The sequence below is a fragment of the Phyllobates terribilis genome, unplaced genomic scaffold (genome assembly GCF_046119375.1).
Source record: "Phyllobates terribilis strain yellow unplaced genomic scaffold, ASM4611937v1 Scaffold_9__5_contigs__length_417890890, whole genome shotgun sequence".
Classification (NCBI taxonomy): Eukaryota; Metazoa; Chordata; class Amphibia; order Anura; family Dendrobatidae; genus Phyllobates; species Phyllobates terribilis.
In genome coordinates this window covers 227408886-227426915 of record NW_027362769.1, presented here as the reverse complement: position 1 = coordinate 227426915, position 18030 = coordinate 227408886, and positions in this window count along the sequence as shown.

The window sequence follows — 18030 nt, the reverse complement described above, 5'->3', positions numbered from 1 at the left end:
AAAATAAATCTTTTTTTCGGAGCTCTCTACTAAATATTCTCTAGGTAGATGTGTATATTTCAGATATTTACAGCTTTGTTCTGCAATATGTTCTACCCCGGTCATATGTTAACTGGTCTCAGACTCTAAGGTTCTTCATTATTTGTGTTCAAGTAATGTACTTAAAGGCAGCTGCCAAGTATTACGTATATAAATATCTTGATGGATCTTTTTTCAAGACTTAAAGTTTAAATCCCATTGAGAACGATACTTAGGTGATGTATCGGATGAAACTTGGATTAGTATTAAAAAGTCAGTAAGTTATTCTTCCTCCAATTATGATTTTAGAATGATACGGTAAATGATAGTATAACAAAGCAGAAAAAGGGGCATGAAAAAGAGCCCATATAGATGAGTATATTGTGCCCACAATATAATACTTTATTAACTAAACGAGATAGACAGTACATCACATAGTATAAAATAACAGCATGGTGCTGTGCATTAGTAGGGAAAACACAGCATGGGAAGCGTAGGTCAAATGCATGTATTTAATAAGAATATGTGCCACATAATGGGTATCATAGTGGTACAAGAGAAAAGTGTCCCTTAAATTGAACCAGTCAAAAGGGTCTAAGGTAGTGTTGAGCCACCCCCGTAGTGTTCGAGTTCGGTTCGGTTCGTCGAACACCCGTGTGTTCGCCGAACTGTTCGTCGAACTGTTCGTCGAACACCTTCGAACACCGTTAAAACCAATGGCAGGCAAACAAAAACACATAGAAACACATAGAAAACACCTTCAAAGGTGTCCAAAAGCTGACAAACTGCTCAGAAGACACAACTAACACATGGGAAAGTGACAAGTACATATAGTCATGCGAAAATAAAAGAGGTGGAGGAGTAAAAGGAGGGGGAGACACAGATATAGGCATGTCATGCCCTTCTAAAATCCAAAAAGTGAGAAGCCGACACGGCCAGTCCGCTCCTGCCCGTGCCACCTCCGTGTCGCCGGGTTTGTGCCAGAGCCGCGGTGAACCCTGATGGCCAGCCCCCCTCTCCCAATACTGGTGCCTGTCCGCTGGTGGGTCGAGCGAGCCCCCCTGTGGTGGAGGCAGCTCTAAGCTTTTTAATTTAAATTGTCTCTCTAATTTGAATGAATACACTTTAAATCCATTTACAAGGATCTATTGGAGGGCAAGTCTCATGCCAGCAGCTGCGTAATTCCAGCTCCAGTAGCGTCCACTAAAGCTGCTGCAGTTAAAAAGCTTTTATAAGGATCGAGCTCGGCTGTCCACCGCAAGGCATCCTACTGCCAGTCCCAGCCCCTATGCCTTGGGGTGCCTCCTGATGCTCTTCACTGAGTATCCCATGGTCCCGAAGCATTTCCTTTGAAAAAATTAAGTGTCTAAACTACAGGTGGTGTAGCTTGCTTAACAGCCGGGATAATCCGCTGACTAGCAGACACTGCTACTAGGCACAAAGTATTTCCTGGGCTAGATGCAGTTAAAAATTTGTAAATAGATACTCTCGTTGGATGCTGAGAAAGCATTCCATAGAGTCTCCTGGCACGCCATATATGATTCTCTTAAAAAGCTTGGGGTAGGGGTCTAGGGGCCCCTTTTATAGCCAAAATCACGGCCCTGTATCGCAATACGTCACCTAGGCTGAAGATAAATGGAACTGTAGCACCCTGAGGGCTCGGTTGCTACAGACGTATTGCACCTCACCCAGAGGTGTGATATCTCACTCTCAGGTAAGGATGGAGTGTGGATCAGGACCCGACACCTGCATGCATTACACCACATTGCCGTGGGGCAGGGCGACCAATATGCCCCTGAGATGGGCACGACAGTCCCTGTCCCTGGCTGGAGTGGGGGGAGGGAACACTGAGGAAGGGGAACCCTGTAGTGCAGGAGCAGGGAGGAAGCAGTTCCTGGGTGCATTGAGAAGGGAGTATAAAAGGTGGGCACCATCTTAGTTCAGTGCAGAGAAGTCTGAGCAGAAGTGGCAGGGAGCAGGGGCTCTGCATGAGCTCTGCTCCGGAGGCGGGCCTAGTAACAGAGGCCCAGGCCTGGAAGAGGGAGAAGGAAGGAAGAGGAGCGGAGAAGGCTCCAGGAACGAGGAATGAAGGGATCCCAGGGGTGCGGACGGGCGAGTCGCCACCGCACGCCCGAATCCACCTGCGTGGAGGGGTCAGGCCAAAGGGGGAGACCGGTCCCCGAACTAGTGGAGGCAGGAAACGACCCTCAGCTAGAAACCGGAGGCTCTGACATTTTATGTGGCGCAGCCCCTCGCTACACCCGCTAGGAAGGCACCACATAGGGTCAGGGAAACTGGCGCCAAGTTTACCAAGAGGAGGCCCGAGGCAGCCGGACAGAAGTGTTGGTAAGAAAGGCCAGACAAAGGACACACAAAGGGGGTCCTGTGAAGTGCTCCAAAGTTATCTGGGAGTTGTCTGAGCCCCTCACCTGGTGAGCACAGTACGACGTGGGCAGCCGTTACCTGCAGACGTGGTCTGGATAATAAGGACTGTGAGTAAAGGCCCTGGACTGCATCACTGACTCCGTGTCGTTACTGCTGCTGCCCTGCACCATCACCCCCATCCTCCGCATACACTGCCCTGAGGCTATACTCCTCCCGTGGGGAGTTATGCTACGCTCTGCTGCACCCACAACACCAGCCTCAGCGGTCTGCCCTGTAGCGGCGGTTCACTCTGACCGCAATCCACGGGTGGCGTAGTCGGACATTTAAACATCAAAACCACATAAATAGTTCCGCCACTGGTTTGACCGCCCTGAGCCACGGAACCGGGTCGCCGCCACGAAGACTACAACCACCAGCATCCACCAAAAAGGGTCCGGCTCCGGGTGTCCCAAGGCCCAGGGGGTGCGTCAGAACATTTTCATCACCTTTCACAATCACCAATGGGACAAGGCAGGGATGTCCTCTGTCCCCTCTCTTATACATCCTAGTGACGGAGCACCTGCTCTCATCAATTCGCCATAACCCCAATATTAGGTGGATTGAGGTGGGAGGCACCGAGTACAAGTGCTCTCTATTTGCTGATGATGTCCTAGTATATATCACTCAATCACATATATCCATCCATGCTGTTATGGCTGAATTCCATCCAGTCCAACTTTCCCTTTGCCTGTCCCTCACAGGGTATCAAATACTTAGGAATTCCTATTCATAGAGACCTCTCCCATCTATGTTATCTTAATTTTGGGCCCTTTATTGAACAATTCCATACAGACCACGGTTGGCAAGTTAGAACTGTAAGATTCACTACGTGAACCGCTGGTGTTTTGTGGAAAAGCACATGTACACCGCGTTCCAAATTATTATGCAAAAATTGTTTAGGAGTGATAAGGGAAGAATTTGTTTGTTTGTCAGTTAAACTCATTGATGGTGATGTGTGTCAGGGCTCTTTATATCACTGTAAGCAATTGCAGACACCTGTGCTAATTAGTTTGGCAGGTGTGTCCAATGAAAGGCAAGACTACTTAAGAAGGCTCTCTCACATTATTAAGCAGCCTACATTTTCTGCCAAAATGGGAAAGAAAAAGGATGTGTCGGCTGCTGAGAAGCAACAAATTGTGGAGTGTTTAGGTCAAGGCATGACTACAATCAACATTGTGCGATGATCAGGATGAAGTGTCTTGGCAATCAAGAAGTATGTAGCTGATTCACAGTACACACGTGTGCGTGCTGATAAGGGCAAATTGAGGACTCTTTCCTACAGGCAATTACGTCAGGTTGAAAGAGCAGCGGCAAAAAAGCCTTGTCATAGCAGCAGACAAGTTTTTGAAGCTGCTTGTGCCTCCAACGTCCCCCGAACAACAAGATGCAGGGTCCTTCAGAGGTTTGCAGCTGTGCATACGCCATCCTGTCGACCTCCTCTATCCACTTCACACAAGCAGAAACGGCTCCAGTGGGCCAAACATTACATGAAGACTGATTTCAAAACTGTTTTGTTCACGGATGAGTGCCGAGCAGCGCTCGATGGTCCAGATGGATGGAGTGGAGGATGGCTGGTTGATGGACACCCCACGCAAACACGGCTACAACGCCAACAAGGAGGAGGTGGAGTAATGTTTTGGGCTGGAATCATGGGGAGAGAGATTGTCGGCCCCTTTAGGATCCCTGAAGGCGCTAAAGATGAACTGCATAATGTATGTGGATTTTCTCAAACAGCACTTCCTTCCATGGTTCAAGAAGAAGAACCGTGTATTTCACAGCAAGATCATTTTTCTGCATGATAATGCACCATCTCATGCTGCACATAAAACATCTGCATCTCTGGCTGATATGGGCATAAAAGGGGACAAACTTATGGTGTGACCCCCATGCTCCCCTGACCTCTACCCCATTCAGAACCTTTGGAGCATCATTAAAAGGAGTGTCTATGATGGCGGGAGGCAGTTCACATATAAGCAACAGCTCTGGGAGGGTATTCTGTCCTCATGCAAAACAATTGAAGCAGAAACCATCCAAAACCTGACAAATTCAATGGACGAGAGAGTTCAGAAGCTCCTTTCGAACAAGGGGTCCTATGTGAAAATGTAACATCACCTAGAATAAAGTTTTGAGTTGAAAACTGTTTGATTTCAGTTTCTAACAACCTGCTAATGCTTATAATTTCAAAAATGACCATTTTTTTGGTCTTTATTAAAATGAAAATGTTGATCGAAAAGTTTGGGGGATCTAAGAGTGTGGCAACCCAGTAGTCATGATTACTTCGAATTCTGACAATATGAGGGTCATGCTGCAGGTAGTGCAGCAAGAAGGCACTTATGTGTCTTGCGCATCTCAGAGCCCCAAAATTATTTTCCGGGCTAGATGCAGCTAAAAATTATTTTTAATTTTAAATCTGGTGGAGCTTATTATAGATGGCCTAATAGGATCAGTGCTGCACACTGCTACAAAGCCCAAATTATTTTCCAGTCAAGATACAGATAAACATGATTAGTAATTTGAAAGCTTAAAACGTTTGGTAGGGTGATTTTAACCAATCATCAAGCTTTTACTCTCCCCAGGATGACACAGGGGTAGAAAAGTCGTTTCGGATCCATGATTTGTTCATCTTTATGAACGTGAGTCTGTCTACATTATCAGTGGAGAGCCGCGTGCGCTTATCAAACAGCACACCACCAGCAGCGCTGAACACACGTTCAGACAGAACGCTGGCTGCGGGGCATGACAAGATCTCCAAGGCGTAAGTGGCTAGCTCCGGCCATTTATCCAGATTGGAAGCCCAAAAAGAGCAAGGGTCCAGTGACACAGTCGTGGCTTCAATGTTTACTTGGAGATACTCCTGTACCATCGTCTCTAGGCGTTGACTATGTGTCAGACTTCTTGTCTCCTGTGGCCTTGCAAAGGATGGGCTAAAAAAGTGGTGAAATGATTCCGCAAAATTGATGTTACCAGCAGATACTGTGGTTCTGTTACGGTTTGAGTGCTGAACACTTGACGGTCCCACGGTTGGCAAGTTGGAACTGTGAGATTCACTACGTGCACCACTGGTATTTTGTGGGAAAGCACATGTAAGATTCTGCAACAGTCTCTGCTGATACTCCTGCATGCGTGCATCCCTTTCTATGGCAGGAATAATTTCTGCAAATTTACTTTTGTACCGGGGATCTAACAGTGTGGCAACCCAGTAGTCAGGATTATTTCTAATTCTCACAATTCGAGGGTCATGTTGCAGGTAGTGCAGCAAGAAGGCACTCATGTGTGTTGCGCATCCAGGAGCACCAAGTCCCTGTTGTGTTGGTGGCGAGGTAACAATCATGCTTCATTCCTCTGTCCTCTCCCCCCAACCTCGCACAACAGAAATGTGATCAAGGTCTCCCTCATCTGATGAGTCTTCCATCAGTTCGTCCTCCACTTCTTCCTGGGCTCCTGCACCTTCCTCACTAGTTTGGCTGCTACCATGCGCCCTGGTAAAACCATCTCCCCCACCCTCACATGCCTGCCGCCTTGGTGCTGCCGACCTTCTGGACCTTGCAGATGTTAGCCCTTCCGCATACAACTCCTCCTCCGCTACTTCCTCCACCTCCTCTTGTGCCACCACCTGACTCCGAATTCTGTTTAACATGTGCTCCAGCATGTAAATCACCGGAATAGTCATGCTGATAATGGCATTGTCAGCACTAAACATCTTCGTCGCCATTTCAAAACTGTGCAGAAGGGTGCATAGGTCCCTGATCTGAGACCACTCCTCCAGCGTGATTTGCCCCACCTCTGAATCTCGTTGGCCCAGGCTATACGTCAGAACGTATTGCACCAGGGCTTGTCGGTGCTGCCACAGTCGCTGCAACATGTGCAGAGTTGAATTCCACCGGGTAGGCACATCGCATTTTAGCCGGTGAAGTGGCAGGCCCAACGACTTCTGTAGAGATGTAAGTCGCTGAGCTGCGGGATGCGAACGGCGGAAGTGAGCACACAGCGACCGTGCCCTCTGCAGAAGGCCATCTAGTCTGGGATAGTGGGCTAAAAATTGCTGGACAACCAGGTTCAACACGTGAGCCATACAAGGCACGTGTGTGACATTGCCCCGGCGAAGGGCCGCACCCAGGTTTGCAGCATTGTCGCACACGGCCTTCCCTGGTTTCAGGTCCAGTGGAGACAACCATTCATGAAATTGGTTCTCCAGAGCTGACCACAACTCCTCAGCTGTGTGACTCACATTTCCCAGACATTTCAATGTAAAAACCGCCTGATGACGTTGAGCCCTACTGCCAGCATAGTAAGGAGGTGTGCAGGATCCCTTCTGCGCAGTTAGAAAGCTTGTGGCATGACCAGACAGGCTTTGGGTGCAGGTGGAAGACCGAGAGGAGGTTGAGGAGGCAGAAGCAGTGGAGGAACTTTGACATAAAGAGGATTGATGCACAACTCGTGGGGACGGCAAGACTTGGACAGCAGCCCCTTGTCCTGCTGTCACCATAGTTACCCAGTGCCCAGTCAGCGACATGTAACGCCCCTGTCCATGCCTACTCGTCCAAGTGTCTGTGGTGAAATGCACCCTGTCACACACAGAGTTTCTCAAAGAAGCGGTGATGTTGTGTGCGACATGCTGGTGGAGCGCAGGCACACCTTTCTTTGAGAAGTAGTGCCGACTGGGCATCTGGTACTGGGGCACTGCGACGGACATAAGGTCTCGAAAATCCTCTGTGTCCACCAGGCGGAAAGGCAGCATTTCTGTAGCCAAGAGCTTGCAGATGGTAAAATTCAACCTCTTAGCTTTCTCATGGCTAGGAGGAAATGGTCTTTTACTTGTCCACATCTGAGGGACCGAGGGCTGGCTATTGTGCTTAGACGGGGTTGATAAGGGTGTCCCCGGCAAACTGTCGGTCTGTGAGGAAGATGCAGGCGGACATGTTAGGTTGCCTTCATCCAAAGGTGGTGCTATCGATGTCGGACAGCGCTCAACACCAGCTGGTGTTACCACCTCCAAAGAAAATGATGACCTGCCAATCACGCTGGCTGTTGCGGGTAAAGAGGTGGCAGGTCTGCGCCCCAAAACAGGTGTGACTGCTGTCCCCCCAGTCACAGAGGATGAAGAGGCCGCGGATGCACAAGATATGGCAGACGGTGGTTGGCCCGGCCGGCTAGGCCGCATTGTAGCACACTGAGCTTCCCACTGCAACTTATGCTTCATGTCCATGTGCCGGTTCATGCATGAAGTACTCAAACTATGTATTTTTTGGCCTCTACTTAGCTTTTGCTGACAAATGTTACAGATAACACGAGTTGGGTCATCTTTATCGATCTGAAAAAATGCCCAGGCTATGCAAGGCTTAGCACCCATGCGACCTGAAGAGCCACCACGACTTGTGGTGAGAGGCAGAGTTGTGTTTGAGGATGCAGTTGTTGACGTGCTTCCAGTACTACGTCTCTGTCCAGGAAGGCGCAACCTGACCTCGTCGTCACTAGCATCTTCCTCCACCTCCTCTGCTGACCTCATCTCTTGGCTGACTGTGGGTTGACAGTAAGTGGGATCTCCGACCTCATCATCATCACCCTGTGCGTTATCACACCCGTCGTCCTCAGAGCCAACCTGTTCCTGCCCTGACAAAAAACTAAAGTTGTCGCTCCAATCAGGTATTTGAGTCTTATCATCGTCTTCCTCATTGTCTCCACCAACAGGAGTTACAGTTTGGGAATGAGGGTCTACATTATGGTCAGAACCTTCTGCGTCTGGTCCTGGATCCGACTCATAAAGATTCTGGGCATCAGTGCAGATCATTTCCTCGTCTGGATTCACAGAAGCGCTGGAGTCGACCTCTGATTCCCAGGCTATAGTATGAGTAAACAGCTCTGCAGACTCAACCATCTGTTCTACCTCATACTCAGACGGGCAGCTGGAGATTTGGGAGCTGTGAGGAAGCAAGTGCGATTTGGGTGACACCTTTGAGGACTGGAGTATTTGTGATGTTGAAGTTGATGTGGAGGAGAGCCCACTTAAAGGAGCACTTGATATCCGTTGAAGCACCTGCTGTTTTTGTGCCTCATCTGGAATTTGTAGCGATTGGCGTGGCCGTAAGAAAGGGATCTTATCACATTGTCCGCTAAAAGAAGTAGACATTTTAGTTTGGCTGGAAGATGGTCTTTCTTCTGCAGATGATACTGTTGCTTTAACACCTACCCCACGGACACAACCTTTTTTCCCCTTCCCAACACGCCTATTCCCCTTTCCACCAGCAGCAGGCCTTTTTCCACTCATTTTGGTGGTTAACTAATTCACAACTCTGAAGTTGTTTGCACAAAAAAACAATGGATGGTAACCGAGCAGAGCTGAGTGGCCAAACTGTGGTATTAGGCCAAAACTGTTGGCTGGGTTAGATGCAGAAAAAAATTATTTTGAATTTGCAACCTGATGGAGGTCAGTATAGATGGACTAATAGAGAAAGTCCGACACACTACTAGAAGGCCAAATATTTTTTCAGAGGTAGATGCAGAAAAAAATATATTCAGTTTGCAACCTGATGGAGGTCAGTATAGATGGACTAATACAACAAGTCCCGCACACAGCTAGAAGCCCAAATATTTTTTCAGAGGTACTGTAGATGCAGATAAAAATTATTTTTAATTTGCAACCTGATGGAGGTCAGTATAGATGGACTAATAGAGAAAGTCCGACACACTACTAGAAGGCCAAATATTTTTTCAGAGGTAGATGCAGAAAAAAATATATTCAGTTTGCAACCTGATGGAGGTCAGTATAGATGGACTAATACAACAAGTCCCACACACAGCTAGAAGCCCAAATATTTTTTCAGAGGTACTGTAGATGCAGATAAAAATTAGTTTTAATTTGCAACCTGATGGAGGTCAGTATAGATGGACTAATAGAGAAAGTCCGACACACTACTAGAAGGCCAAATATTTTTTCAGAGGTAGATGCAGAAAAAAATATATTCAGTTTGCAACCTGATGGAGGTCAGTATAGATGGATTAATAGAACAAGACCCACACACAGCTAGAAGCCCAATATTTTTTCAGAGGTAGATGCAGAAAAAACTATATTCAGTTTGCAACCTGATGGAGGTCAGTATAGATGGACTAATAGAACAAGTCCCACACACTGCTAGAAGCCCAAATATTTTTTCAGAGGTACTGTAGATGCAGATAAAAATTAGTTTTAATTTGCAACCTGATGGAGGTCAGTATAGATGGACTAATAGAGAAAGTCCGACACACTACTAGAAGGCCAAATATTTTTTCAGAGGTAGATGCAGAAAAAAATATATTCAGTTTGCAACCTGATGGAGGTCAGTATAGATGGACTAATACAACAAGTCCCGCACACAGCTAGAAGCCCAAATATTTTTTCAGATGTACTGTAGATGCAGATAAAAATTATTTTTAATTTGCAACCTGATGGAGGTCAGTATAGATGGACTAATAGAGAAAGTCCGACACACTACTAGAAGGCCAAATATTTTTTCAGAGGTAGATGCAGAAAAAAATATATTCAGTTTGCAACCTGATGGAGGTCAGTATAGATGGACTAATACAACAAGTCCCACACACAGCTAGAAGCCCAAATATTTTTTCAGAGGTACTGTAGATGCAGATAAAAATTAGTTTTAATTTGCAACCTGATGGAGGTCAGTATAGATGGACTAATAGAGAAAGTCCGACACACTACTAGAAGGCCAAATATTTTTTCAGAGCTAGATGCAGAAAAAAATTATATTCAGTTTGCAACCTGATGGAGGTCAGTATAGATGGATTAATAGAACAAGACCCACACACAGCTAGAAGCCCAATATTTTTTCAGAGGTAGATGCAGAAAAAAATATATTCAGTTTGCAACCTGATGGAGGTCAGTATAGATGGACTAATAGAACAAGTCCCACACACTGCTAGAAGCCCAAATATTTTTTCAGAGGTACTGTAGATGCAGATAAAAATTAGTTTTAATTTGCAACCTGATGGAGGTCAGTATAGATGGACTAATAGAATGATGCTATGCCCAAAAGATTTTACTTCACTAGGTGCAGTAAAAAAATTGGTATTCTATACACAGGTGGTATATCTTGCAACACAGATAGGCTACTCCACTGACTAACACACTCTGCAATAGGCCAAAAAGGATTAGCTTTGCTAGATTCAGCCAAATGCTGTGAAAAAAACTTGCACAGCACTGGCACAGACCTGCCTGGCAAAAACTGATAGGAACTCATGTAACCTAGTCCTGAAAAGGACTCCAATTACAATTAGTCTTTACTCCCACAACCTATCTATTTAAGAGCACAGACCTCCCTGATAAAAGTCGTAGGAAATGCTGTAACCTAGTCCTTAAAAGGACTGCAATCACAACTATTCCCTACTCCCAAGCTATCTGTATATTTGTGCGAAAATTGGCTTGAAATTAACAAGGTATAGCGCACACAGCAACAGCGGTGCCGTCTAACACGCAGCTGCAGCAGTGAGAAAATGGTGGCGACGGGGAAAATGGCTTGGTCTTATAGGGCAAGGACATGTGACATACAATGCCAATGACACATGCCCTTGCTTGTGTGAAAAAAAGCACTTCGCTCCGTGTGTGCGCTGCTGATAGGCTGACAGATTGCACCTCCCCACTGTAAATGCGGGAAAGAGAAAAAAAAATGGAGATCTTCATTGTTCCTGCAGAGATTCATCCCCTGCCCCTCCCCCCACCCCGCTGTACACTCAAACTGCGTATTAACATTAATTTTCATCATTACTGAGAAAAAATCCAGTTATGATTTTGGTGCACGAACAGTTATCGAACATAACCTCGAACAGCCGAATTTTTCTCAAATTGTTCGTGTTCGCCGAACGGCTCGAACACTGCCCAAAACAGCTCGAATTTGAGATTGGCGAACAGTTCGAGTAGAACAGCGCTCATCTCTAGTCTAAGGTTAAATCCATTAATGCTAACTTACAGTACATAGAGGCTGGTTCCCAGCGTTTCCCTGTCACCCCAACGTACGTTTCGTCCTTCTATATCGGGTATCATGTGTAAATGATAGTCCATAGACTGCATGGATCACCTCTTTTTATGGCTAAAGTTCATTAATTGGACTCACTGAAGTATCCTAAATTTGATATAGAATATGCTTATTTTATGCTTATGTATTGGTTATGTCCAAAAGTTCACATTTTCTGCTTTGAGACTGTAGGGTTACATTGGTGCAATATGTTACCATTTCTTTATACCGTCACCTTTGTTTTGGAGAATTTTGTGATAATTCAATTAGTTCTCCCATCAGAGAGGTTGTGACCCATCTCTTTTTCTTAGTAAGAGTTGTCGTTGTTAGAAATTTGCTCTCTTAAAGAGGTTGTCCACTACTATTGAAAATAGCCCAATGTATTTTTTTGATGAATAGAAGCTTCTTTGTAAATACCTTCCTCTGCTGTTTCTGCCTGTGAGCGGCGCTATCACTGGCCGCTAACAGGCATCATGTGACCCCCGGCTGCAGCCGACTCTGACATCTGCTGATGTTTTGTCATGGTTCCGGATGCAGCCTCTGTCTTCTGCGTTCCATGGTGGATGCTGGGCTGTGGGTGGGGTTACCTAGCATTCACCGCGCGCTCTCCCTCTCCCCGTTCATTGGGAAAGCACGCGGTGGATGCCGGGTGTGACGTGTGGGGTAACCACACCCACAACCCAGCATCCACCTCTGGGACCCCAGCACTGAGTCACACCTCACTTAACGTGACATGAGTGCGGGGTCACGTGATGCCTGTGAGTGGCCACCGATAGCACCGCTCACAGGCAGAAACAGCAGAGGAAGGTAATTACAAAGATACTTCTATTCATCATAAAAATACATTGGCCTATTTTCAATAGTAGTGGAAAACCCCTTTAAGGAAACTTCACATTTCAGGTTTGACATAGGCTTATAAACAGTGTTTACTTTTCTGGAAAGCAACAAAGAGATTGTGTAATTCTCTAAAAGTACAGCAGACTACAAGTTTGGACTAATTTTATTAGTTTAGCCCCTTGCTCCTCTTTTTTTCTTTTCCTCTCTCCAAGTGGGATTGGTTTGGGTTATTTTTTTTTATGTATTATGTTACAAACAACAATATGATTGGTGTTATGCAATTATGGGTCGAATTGACGTAAAAATCACTAAAGGGATCCTATCATTACATTCATGCTCAAATAAACGAGATAGTCCAGCTCACCCTTTCCGAAGTCAATCCAATGAGTGGGGAAACCTGGAAAACTCACCATTGCATAGCATTCAGGTAAGCATGTTCAAGAAAAAGGGAGGAGATCCAGTTACCTCAGTATGTTGAAATATCAAATCTTTATTTGTAATACTTTAAAAAAAGAAGAAAGTGTACATACTTTGCAAAAAGTTGGGGTGACGACCATTCAAAAAAAAAAACGCGTTTCAAATGTTGTAACTTTCTTAGTGTACACCAGGACTAAGAACACTACAGAGTTCGAAATGGATTACAAATAAAGATTTGATATTTTAACCTACTCTGGGAGCTGGATCTCCTCCTTTTTCCTTGGACATGATTGCATTCATGCTGCACCATGCAACTTGGACAGTTTCCCTCATTTCAAATACCTATGATATGTTTTACTCTAAAACACTTGCTATTCTCATCACTAACTGCCCGCCGTCCAATCCTCTGCGCCTCTTCTTCCGTTGTGCACCACATCTTCAGTGTCGTCATTCTAGGTTAAGACTTCAAGCAGCAACCAGGCCTCAGAAGTCTCTGCGTGTAAGAGGGCCACAACGTTCGTTGTTACATCACAACTTGCGTCACTTCATCATAGCCTGCAGGGACATCTGATGCCTGATCGCGGCCAGAAAACCAGGCTTAGACTGAAGACACCGATTCAGCGGGCAACAGGGGAAAGAAGAGGTATGTACAATTGGATGGTGACCAGTGAGCTGTGTGGTTGACTCAACAGGGAGCGATGAAGTGAATATTAGTTTTTTACACCCTACATTTATTATGCTGTGTGGTCTGAGGAACTGTCACGGGTGTGTCAGGTGTGACAGACAGTCGCTCTGGAGCCGACTGAAGAAGGTCACTGCGCTTGGCATTGCAGACACCATCTTGATTCCCTCATCTCTGTAGTATAGTTATATCTTTCTTCCTTTAGAACCCAGCAGCGACCTCCACCTTCTACTGCTGATTGATACATCCTTGCTGGGTAGTTAAATAGTCTCAGTTTCTCCAGAGAGTCACCGGTGATAGTTCTATGTACGTCTGTGCAGGCTAGGAGCACTAGCAGTCGGCTAGTTTCTTCTCTGGTGCCCTTGGAGGACAGTTGGCATTATCGCTCTGGTGTCTTCTGAAGCTAAGTGTATCCCCTTTGTTTGTTTAACTTGTTGTCTTTAGTTTGTGGTGGGGCCTGACTAGAGCTCACCCCGTCCCCTCCCTATCTAGGGCCAAGCTCTAGAGACATTCAGGGCTAAGTTTCCTGCTCAGCGCTAGGTGTGGAACAATATAGGGACAATAGGGTAGGCAGGGTGATATTAGATCTGCCTAGGGGTCTCCACTCCCCCTTTCCCTAGTGTTTGTGCTTCCTCCCCCTCTTCCCTTCGTGTTGCACTTATTCTCTCCCTCACTTTGCTTGACAGGAACATTCAATTCATGGTGAATAACCTGACTGTAAATCAATCTTTTAGGCAAAATTTGGGGAATTCAAAATTTCTTCTCTACTCGCTATGCAAGAAGAAAATATGGGCCAAATGATATCTCAGCATAAAGTATGTCCATATGTCTTTCGAGCAATCCCCCCAGTAAGCTATGAAATGCTGTAAGCAGTAAGGTAGTAAGATAACATTGCCCCCCTTACTTACTACGCCCTTACATAGGGTACTCATTTTGATTTTTCCAAGCCAAGGAAAACTCTAAAAAATTTTTAGCAGTTTTGGCAGGTTTGAGATGGAGATTGAAGGTCTTGGTAGTAACATGTACTTTAAATTTAAACTAAGAGTTAGGAAATCTAACAGCCTGAACACAAAGTTCAGTATCCTACGGTCAATCTAATTTGAAGTATAACATGTCCTTGAACAAATTTTCATATTATCGCTTTTTACATCTTCCATATGTTGGCAAAGGTTACGGACAAGACTGATGGTGTAAAAACTTTGTTTCATTTGCCTATCTTTATTTAATTTGCCTATCTTTATTTAATCTGCCTGTCTTTACTAGCCTTGGTCATTTGGTTGATTTTTAGAACAAATATAACACAAATGGGACGAGGTAAACCGAATATCAATATATGAGACACAAGGAATCAAAGGTAAACTGTGATACTGTTATGAAGGCACTGAGGTTCTCTTTGCTATGGGGGGTTACTAGTATGGAGGCTAGTGGTGGTCCCTGATATGAAGGCATCATGGTTGTTGGGATATTGCGAATCTCACAGTTTTGATGACACTGTAACTGTCACTGTTATGGAGCCACTATGATTGTTTTTTTCTATAGGGGTACTGTGATTATTGCTATCCCTATGAGGATTCTATGACTAAGGTGAAGAAGGCTGAGCTGCAATACCACACACATCCTGTGGACAGGCGTGGTACTATTTTTGGTAGAAAGCAGACAAGTTTTTTAATTTAGGGGCATTTTTTCTTACTTCTATACATGTATTTGGGACATCTTCCTAAATGCAATAACACTTTACAGCACTGTTTAGTTTATCTGACTATTGGATATATACCTCTTACCAGGCCCGGCGTCAGCACCGGGCAAGTGCCGGGGGCCTGAGCAGATGAAGGAGCCCACTCGCTGTCGGGCACCCCTGCACTCTATGGGACCCGTGAGCGGAGGAGAGTGGTGCCGGTGGGGGGGGTAAAGTGACATCCTGCATGGGGCATTATATGGGGGGGGGGAGTGACATCCTGCATGGGGCATTATATGGGGGGGAGTGACATCCTGCATGGGGCATTATATGGAGGGGGGAAGTGACATCCTGCATGGGGCATTATATGGGGGGGGAGTGACATCCTGATTGGGCCATTATATGGGGGGAAACTGACATCCTGCATGGGGCATTATATTGGGGGGGGAAGTGACATCCTGCATGGGGCATTATATGGGGGGAGTGACATCCTGCATGAAGCATTATATGGGGGGGAAGTGACATCCTGCATGGGGCATTATACTGGGGGAAAGTGACATCCTGCATAGGGCATTATATGGGGGGAAGTGACATCCTGCATGGGGCATTATATGGGGGGAGTGACATCCTGCAAGGGTCATTATATGGGGGAAGTGACATCCTGCATGGGGCATTATATGGGGAGGGAAGTGACATCCTGCATGGGGCATTATGTGGGGGGGGGCAGCCTGCATGAGGCATTTAGTGGGGAGGGAGAAACAGCCTGCCTGGGGCATTATGTGTTGGGGGGGAGAAACAGCCTGCATGAGGGATTATGTAGGGGGCACAGCCCACATGGGGCATTATATGGGGGCCAGTATCCTGTATGGAGCATTATATGAGGGCCAGTATCCTGTATGGAGCATTATATGGGGGCCAGTATTCTGTATACAGCGTTATATGGGGCCCATAATACTGTATGGAGGACAATGTGGCGCCCATAATACTGTATGGAGGACTATATTGTCCGGTCTGCACTGTGAGCTGTGAAGATTCGCCGGTTTCTGAGCTATTGTAGAATTTACTAAAGATATCGCTCATGTAATGTAAGAAGTGAAATCTTTGGCCTTGTATATATATATATATTTCTCTGCTGTATCTGTGCATCATGAATCGTGGTATGTGTTAAAGGGGCCCACTGAGACGCTTTCTCCCAGGGCCCACAAAAACCTGGAGCCGGTCCTGCCGATTACTCTTTTTAGGGATATTTGACCATTGTTGCTGTTTAAGTATTTGTATTAAAATTTAATAGAAAGAATTTAAAAAGAAAAAAAAAAAACATTTAAGTAAAAAAAAATGTCCTCAAACGTGGACAACCCTTTTAATGCAACAATGTAACAATCAAGTTATGATTGCCATATATAAAAGTTCTGAGCAATAACATCCACCTAATTCTAATGTGTCATGGCTTCTATAGCATTATGACATCTCAACAAAATAAATGTGTTCAGTGTTTCCAGTCATTTACTTCAGTGTGTCTTGTTTTAAGAGGATGTTGTTTACTTCTCAGTAAGAAGTCTGCAGTGAAGAGCAGACAGGATGAAATATACTGGAGAACAACATGTGCCTTTCAGATTTACAAAGACCATGATGTTCTATCAATTAATTTAAACTTCACAAAGTAATAAATCCTGGGTGAATCAGTCCATTTTCATGGCATTTATAATAACATTCTGTAGGAAGCATAAGAGGTAAACACATCCAATCAATAACTCTAATACATCAGTTTAACCCCTTAATGACTGGGGTCTTTCATCCTGTAAAAAATGTGCCATTGCATCAATTGTCAAAATTGGAGCTGATCTGCACCCAGGTTACAGGAATATTTGCATAGTGATAATTAAAGGTGTTGTCCGGGACTTTAACATTGATGCCCTATCTTTAGTGTGATCGACACCCACTGCTCAGCTGTACTCGGTGTCGGCGGCAGCCGGAACTGCTCAGTTACGGAGCTGCACAGCACAGCTGCAATGACGGAATATTCGCTGTAGCCGGGTACTGCACATCCACCCCTATTAATTTGAATAGGTGGCGGATGTGTAGTACTTGGTCGTAGCCACTATACTGTTGACGGAGTTGTCCTGTGCAGCTCCATAACTGAGCAGTTCCAGACGCCACTGACAGCGGGAACAGCTAATTAGCAGGGGGTGTCAGATGTCGCACCTCCACCGATCAGATATTGATGATCAATTCTAAGGATAGGCCATCAATGTTACAGTCCCAAACAACTCCTTTAAGGGTTATATAAAAAATGATTACGAGAAAAATTTTAAAAAATGTGACTCCAAGTTGTTCCTGTCGTGAGCAAAAAATATATTAAAGTGGATCATTTAACGTAATAAGTTGCCCTTTGTAAGAACAGCAAATTACAGCTATAGGTCCATAATCCTAGTAGCCAAAATAGTACAAAAATTGTACCATTTGGATACTAGAAAGCAAGACAAGAAAAGGACCAGACACTTACAGTAGTTTCAGAGTCCAGTGCATTTGCGTTGAAAGTGTACCCTCCACTTTCCCACATCCTTAAAACTTATTGCATCACTCCTCACAATACATATTGCCACAACAGTCTGTCAGTCACTACAGAAAAGGACAGGGGAGCACTGTGCACAGAAATGCACCAGACTCACCATCTCCACAATATACACTCCTCAACATTGAAATTGCAACACCAAGAAGGAAAAATCGTGGAATTATGGAAATCACAGGATGGAAAGACATGTTACCGATTTGCAAGTGATGAAAAATGGAAACATAATTTTCAAAATATCTCAATTTATTCTGTAATGGAGTATTAGTGCAATGCACAGAAATACCCACACTGACACACTTTGGCTACTATCAATGATGCTATTAATGGTTGTCTGAGGATGATTTTGCTACACTAAATGCACTTGGGTACGCAAGTCACCAAGATCCGCTGCAAGCAGCTCCCT